A 7,891-nucleotide genomic window follows, 5' to 3' on the forward strand; every position below is an offset into this window, starting at 1 on the left:
ATTTTATGGATTTTTGCACTGCTTCAGAAGTCAGAAAATCAGAAAATATGCAAAATCCTCTTTTGCCTTAGGTAATTTCCACTATCAGTTTGGACCACAAGTCTGGGTCTCATAAATTGTATGGCATAAGTAATGCAATAATACAGTAACTACTTTGCCTTTTTATGTCTTTTTTCTGCAGATGGCCTTATTACCAGATTCTCTTTGGTTGATGAAAAAGTTACATCATTAGAGTCATGCTTAATGAAAGTATGCATTGCTTCAGCATCACCAGCTGCCTGCATCTGGTCTGATTTTCAGAACTGTAGGATTGCATAGATTCTCTGTAGATCATTGTGTTCAAGGTGTTTAAGTCTGTATATATTTGTGCTTTTATTTTACGTTATTTTATTTTACTTTTTTGAAACAGAGTCTTGCTCTGTCGCCAGGCTAGAGCGCAGTGGCACAATCTCAGCTCACTGCAACCTCCACCTCCCAGGTTCAAGTGATTCTCCTGCCTCAGCCTGCCGAGTAGCTGGGACTACAGGCGGACGCCACCACGCCTGGCTAATTTTTGTATTTTTAGTAGAGACAGGGTTTCACCATGCTGGCCAGGATGTTCTCAATCTCTTGACCTCGTGATCTGCCCACCTTGGCCTCCCAAAGTGCTGGGATTATAGGCATGAGCCGCTGTGCCCAGCCAATGGTTTTAATTTCTATTGTATCTCGTCTTCATGGATGACATTGATGTTTGTGGGTATTTGTGATTGCCTATTAGAACAGCAAAGGCAACAAGTGAACTTCGATATGTTCTGTTCCTAGGAGTATTAACACTGTTCCTGATTGGTTTCAGCTGAGTGGGGGCAATGGGCGAAACCCGTGGGGTTCTGGTTATAATAATGGGAGGCTAGGAGGTCCTCCAGCAGACACAGGCTTCTGCTGGCTTTCCAAGGAGTCTCAGCTGTTGCACTCTGTCCTCCATGTGTAAGAGATTTCTGGACCAGAAGCAGATCACAGAAAGAAGCAAAAATCTCTTAAATTTCAGATTCTAGACATATTTGCTAAACAATATATGATTCCCTGTTCAAAAGACTACAGCAACTTACTGCTTTGAATGATGCATCTTACCTTCTGATTGCCTGAGACTTGTTTGCCTCCAATGAAAAGTACATGATTTCTCCCAAAATATTCATAAGCAGGGCAGAGAAGTAATTAGGAACCTATTATTTTGCCAGCAGAGACCGGAGTACGAATTTTAAGCTTGCTGCTGACTACTTAGATAACTTCAGGTATCCAGTGTATCTGAACTTCATCCTTAAAATTTAAATTATAATAGTAGCCACCATATAAAACTAATGACAATTACATGAGATAATACAAGCAATGTCTGATACTCAGTGTTCAATAAATGCTGGCCATTACTATCTATTAGCCTTTCATTTATCTGGAGCATTTTGGTTCTTGTAGCAGTACGGTTCCCGCCTAGACTGAAACCCTAGATCATGGTATATGGTTCTTCCTCATCACATCCGTCAGACTTGGTTGAGAATACAGTACAGCACAGAACCTCTTCAGACAACTACTGCCTCTGCCTTCAGAAATGTCGCTGCTCTGAAGATAGTGCATAGGGAAGGAGCTAATGACAAGTTACTGAGCTGGAAATAAAGGGGTAAAAAGAATGCCTTTATGGGCACATGAGTTTTCAAAACCTCTCAGCATATCTATGGGACTTTATTTGGAACCAGTGCCATCTGTTTACCGATGTCTGTGACAGAAAAGTGTCCATGAATTTGGACCCTTCTTTTTTTTGCCCCTCAGCTGTGCAGTGTAGCCAGATGTTCTTGTGTTTCAGAAGCAACCACATCCATCAAGCTCTTCGCGGGCCTGGATCCTTCATGCTTATGTAAGTTCATTTCTCCAGCAGTGAGACTAGTGTGCTTGTTTACCCACTTTTTTTTTTTCCTTATTTTTTTTCTCACATTGCTTTAAATTAAATTAAAAGCCAGCACTGTCACTAATTAACCAAGAGTGGCACATTTGTAAACCTGGATTTGCCTGGTTGCCAGTAGAGAAAAATCCCTCTGCACTCTGCCAAAACCGTGTTTACCAGGCACCACTGGTGTCTTGGCAATGCTGCTTGAGTTTTGTCAGAACATAATGTAGCTGTGTAAAAGATGTCCTTCGGAGATGTTAGCTGACTTGCCTTGTTCCCAGACTTAAATATGCTGTGAACTAATTAACACCAGCGTGAGAGTAAACACTCAAATATCGTTACCTTGCGAATAACAGCACACAAATTTCTGTGCATGGGTTTCTGTCTCCTAAAAAAAGAATGATGATGGTTGTTATCACAGGAAGAGAAAATATTGGGAAAGTAAAGCATTGGCATCTGCTAACCAGCATTCTCTTGTCCCAGTTTCTAGCAATCTTAAATCTCTGAGGTAGAGCCATATTATTCGAAGTGTGTGTCATAAGTATTGCAGACTTGGACACAGAAGAGGGAACTGTGACTTTGGGGGCAAATGTGCCATTAAGAAGGTTTGAGAGGGTAACTTGAATTCATGCCAGAAAGAAGAATTTTTTTGCCTTCTCTCTCTCTCCCTGACAACAGAAGAGCTCCACTGACAACAGGGCCACTTGAATTCAGGGACTTTTGACTGAAGATGACCTTATTGCTTGGGAACGGCCTGAGGTTGACACCTTCTGGGCTGTGGAATAAATAAATATGCTTACTTCCTCTGCTCCTTGATCTGAAATGACTCTGACAGTGGGAACTGGAGATTCCAAGTGCCCAGAAGAAGTGAGGTTGAAAAGCAGAACAGAGAAAAGTTTTATTGAAAAATGCTTATTTTTACACATTACAATGAAAGTATTCACTTTTTTTCTTAAAAACTTCATTTTTGTCTAGAAACACAGAATAAAAAGTTACCTTTACATATATACTCTATAACAATGCTGCCCAGTAGAACTTTCTGTGAAAATGGAAATGTATTCTGTGCGATGTGGCCATTGAGCCCTTGAAGTGAGCTAGTATGACTGAGAGTTAGATATTTACTGTAATCTTAGTTAATTTAAATGTGAATCGTCACTTGTGGCTGTGGCTACTGTACTGGGTGGCATAGCTGCTCTACAACATATGAACTATGGCCTTGTTTTTATTTTTGCAAATCTTTTTAATGTTTGGCATAATAGAAGATGGCTGATTCTCATATCTGTTTCTGCATTCTACCTGTTATAATCGTTTTTGCTGAAGTTTATGAAGAAAACATGACCATACCCAGATATATACATAGAAAGGGAGAGATAAACTCAAGAATTAAGATTTGATAGTTCCTTTCGGCTGGAACCGCCATCTTCCAGTAATTCGCCAAAATGACGAACACAAAGGGAAAGAGGAGGGGCACCTGATATATGTTCTCTAGACCTTTTAGAAAACATGGAGTTGTTCCTTTGGCCACGTATATGCGAATCCATAAGAAAGGTGACATTGTAGGCATCAAGGGAATGCGTACTGTTGAAAAAGGAATGCCCACAAGCGTTACCATGGCAAAACTGGAAGAGCTACAGTGTTCCCCAGGATGCTGTAACGTTGTTACGGGCAAGATTCTTGCCAAGAGAATTAACGTGCGTATTGAGCACATTAAGCACTCTAAGAGCGAGATAGCTTCCTGAAACGCGTGAAGGAAAATGATCAGAAAAAGAAAGACGCCGAAGAGAAAGGTACCTGGGTTCAACTGAAGCGCCAGCCTGCTCCACCCGAAGAAGCACACTGTGTGAGAACCAACGGGAAGGTTCCTGAGCTGCTGGAACCTCTTCCCTATGAATTCATGGCCTCATAGGTGTTAATATAAAAGACCTCTGGACTCTAAAAATGTTTCTCTTCATTGAATAGAAGTGTAGTGTCCTCTCCCCCAAAGCAATATTTAAAGCAAATTTTAATTGCCTCCTAATTCATATGTAATGTCTTTACTATTCAAATGTAATGTATTTCTTGCTGAAAGACGTGAGGTAGCTTATTGTGCAACAAATTACTCAATTGGTTAGAAAATGGCCAGGTATTATGTATGAAATATTTGTACTGGTTTGAAGATAGTACCTCTAAATCATCAAGGAAGAAATAAAATAATTTAAAAAATGTAAACAAAAAGATTTGATAAAATTAACAATGTTTACTGCCTTATGAAAGACTCTGTTGAGACAGAACCTTACTCTGTTTCCCAGGCTGGAGTGCAGTGACACAATCATGAATCACTGAAGCTTCTACTTCCTGGGCTCAATCTTCCCACCTCAGCCTCTTGAGTAGCTGGGACTGCAGGCATGCACCACCATGTGCTGCTAATTTTTAGAAATTTTTTGTAGAGATGGGATCTCATTAAGTTGCCCGGGCTAGTCTCAGACTACTAGGCTCAAATGATTCTCCCACTTCAGCCTCCCAAAGTGCTGGGATTACAGGTGTGAGCCACTGCACAAGGCCAAAAGATGTTTTTAAATTAAATTAGCTTTACAAAATATCTTTTAGTGCCACTACCTTCATTCATACAGGCACCAGCAGTTTTACCAACCACTGCATTTGTACCAATAGTAGAAATGCCAATGTCGTAAGTAAAAACAAGTAACACCAAAATATTATAAATAGTTTAGACTTCTCAGGTCCTTTAAAAGAGTATAAGGAACCCCTAGAATTCTGCAGACCCCATTCTTAGAAGTGCTCTAGAATCTTCTAGTCTTCCCCATCCTGCACTCCCCTCCTCCCCACCCAATCAAACACACATACCACCCTTTTATCTAACAGAACAACTTAGCTCTATTCTTGGAGACCTCGGAGCCAACCAATAACAAGGATCTCAATTTTTTCCCCCAAGCAATTAAGTTATATTTTCCTACAAACATCATTCCCACCTTAAAAGGAATTCTGGTGCTATTTGTAAGAATTATTATACTCGTTTACCCTCTCCCATACAAACATCTGTAAATTTTTATTTCATCCCCAAGCTAGTACTTTCAACCTGTCTGCTGGAAAAATCCACCAGGATATGTACCTGTAAATAATTATCTGTTTCTTTGTTTTCTTTTTGATCTATTTCTGCTGTAACACTGAGTTTCTTGAAAGAAAATGGAGTTTATTTCATAAATATTCACTGGACGGATAGATGCATGATGTACTAGCTGTGTCTATCGACCCCTCTCCCACACTGACCTGCTTCTCTTCTTGTTTCAGTTTTCTTAATGATCCTCCCTTCCACTCATTAAGAGTACTCACTTGAGCTAAGCATCATCTTTGAGCATTTCCCCTTCTTCTGTATAATATATGTGAAAATCATGAGACATAGCTAGTCCTTGGAGAGAAGGAAAATGCATGACTACATGCCATTTGGGTAGATTATTACCAGGCTATTGTGAGTAAAATATCTGTCAAATTGGTATTTTTAATTGAAAAAAAGAGTTATGGTTTCTTTTAGCTTTCTGGTTTTCAATGTAAGACTTGGGTGAAATGAGCTCAACTCATATCACCTGGCAATGGCAATGTGCATACTATATTTTAGGAAATTGTCAAAAACTTTAAAAGGATTCTCACAGCTCAGCTTTATTTAAAATTCAAGAGGGAAAAAAAATTTTTTTAAAGTCAAGAGGGCTCCAGATATCCTCCAAGCCCTGGTCTTCCTCACACTAAAGCTTACAGAGCCAAACATTGGAGACGCCATTTTTAGCAAGAACCCATAGCCTCACATTATGTGGGGACTCAAGGTACCATATTTTAGCCACTAAATTTATTTCTGGACTCTTGTTAGTGACTACATGAATTCTTTAGGGCCCAATGGCAAGGCCGTCTCCAGGGATTTTAACACATTCTGAATTTGGGTTGCAAAGGAGGCTGCAGACTGTTGCTTTCAGCTGGAGCCCAGAAGAACTGACAATGAAAACTGCAATAAAAGCTCCTGGTGACCTCCTGAGGCAATACTGCTACTTTTGAAAATAAACATATTTACCTAACAATCACTTAGAAGGAAATTTTAAGACATATAATTAAAGCGTATTGAGCTACAGATATAAAAATCTAATCTTCCAAAGGAAGCCCAGTATTGTGGTGTAAGAATTGGATCACAAATAAAAGATCTGTCTTATAGCCCTGGTTTCACCCCCAACTAGTTATATGAACTTGGACAAGTAATTGAACTTCTTTGGGTTTCAGCTTCTAATCTATATATAACATATGACGTGAATCATAACTTTCTATCTATCTTTGACTTCTCTGGCTTTCTCAATCCATATAATCCTTTGCTTTCCTATTCTGATAAACCAGCTACACACTTGTAGCTTTGCCTTTTGTGAACACGAATTCCTAATAATTAAACTGAATTTCATTTTCCGTAGAAACTATTTAGTACCATACCAATTATAAAATGCAAATGTGATTATTAGTGTATAAATGATTTGCCTTCCATGTGTACTGAGGCAGGTGTAGTATTAGAAGCCTGGGGTTCAAAGCTCTTCATTTTTCACTAAATGGAATAACTTGTCTTGTCTAACACCTTGGTAAGATCTAGAATCAACATCATCTTATTTACAAAAAGTATAGATGAAAGTTATTTCTAAGCTTTCTGATTTTTCAATCAGCCATTTTTAGCAAATATAGATTCATAAATGTGTTATAAATGAATTTTTGGTGCCACAAAAGAAATAGTATTCAAACATAAATTCAATTTTCTCAGCAAGGCAATTTTACCTCCATAGAAGAGTGTGAATCACAGATGGAGCAATGGTGAGAGCACACCTGAACAAGAGAGGGGAGAAGGTTTTTATTCCTGATGCAGGTAACCCCTACTGCTGTGTCGTTCCCCTATTGGCTAGGGTTGGACCGCACAGTCTAAGCTAATTCTGACTGGCTATTTGAAAGAAAGCAGGGGTACTAGCCAGAGTGCCGGGGTGAGTAGTTTCGCTGGAAGGGCAGTTACAGAACAGATGACTCAGGATGATTCAGGTCAGAGCAGGTGACCAGGGGTGACTCAGGATGGAGCAGGTGACCAGGAGTGACTCAAGACAGAGCAGGTGACCAGAGGAACAGATGTGAACTACTGATTAGAACTGGTGGAAAAGGTTGTTTACTGAAACTAGGGGCGAGGAGAACAAGGAAGTTAAATTTTAAAATGGAGAACAAAGAACAGGGGAGCTGAACATACTGATACGTTAGTTCTTTGGAGAGGATCTCAGAACTCATTGTACTTAACAATTTACAGGCTAAAACCTTTGAAGAGGAATTATTATATCCTACAAATGCAAGGTCATATACATGATTAAAATTTTGCATGGCAGATACAAGATGTCACAGAGTGCATTATTTTCTAACTTATTTTATTGAATGGGACATGATGAATGCCCAGTTATCTTGGTGATGGTATTCATGCCGAGGTTTCCAGTGTCCATGCCCATGTGTATATCACTAAGTACCAGCACTGGAAAAGTTGCCTTCTAATAACTTTCCAACATTGCTAGGTTGGTTACAGGGAAGCATTAGCCACAACTGTAGCATAGGATCTTTTCTATATTTCATTGAGAAAGATACACTCCATTTCTTCACCTAAATAGAATATGGTTTGAGCCTCAGTATAACCTTTCCATTTACAGTGGGGTAGTTTGATTACTGTTTCTTTCTTCATGCCATCATTATCGCCGTGACATGTGATCAAGCACTGGTGATGAGGGGGAGGAGAGGATTGCTTATTAGTCTTAGACCAAACAGTGATTTACTCTGGAGCAAGTTAGCATGCAGGATTTGTTCAATAAGAACGCGCACAGATTTAAAAAAAAGTGCTATGATTCCAAATATGGGGCTAATTCACAGACAGTGAACTTTTGTCTAGGAAGCAGGCAGATCAAAAGAATCAGCTGTTGTCTCTTAAGAGGTAGTGAAAAC

General features: G+C 39.4%; 1 pseudogene; it reads left to right on the forward strand.

Annotated features, from left to right (window-relative positions):
* Positions 1-3,294: 3,294 nt before the first annotated feature.
* Positions 3,295-3,818, forward strand: LOC100606434 (annotated as a pseudogene).
* The last annotated feature ends 4,073 nt before the right edge of the window (positions 3,819-7,891 follow it).

This window comes from Nomascus leucogenys, chromosome 8 (genome assembly GCF_006542625.1).
Source record: "Nomascus leucogenys isolate Asia chromosome 8, Asia_NLE_v1, whole genome shotgun sequence".
NCBI lineage: Eukaryota > Metazoa > Chordata > Mammalia > Primates > Hylobatidae > Nomascus > Nomascus leucogenys.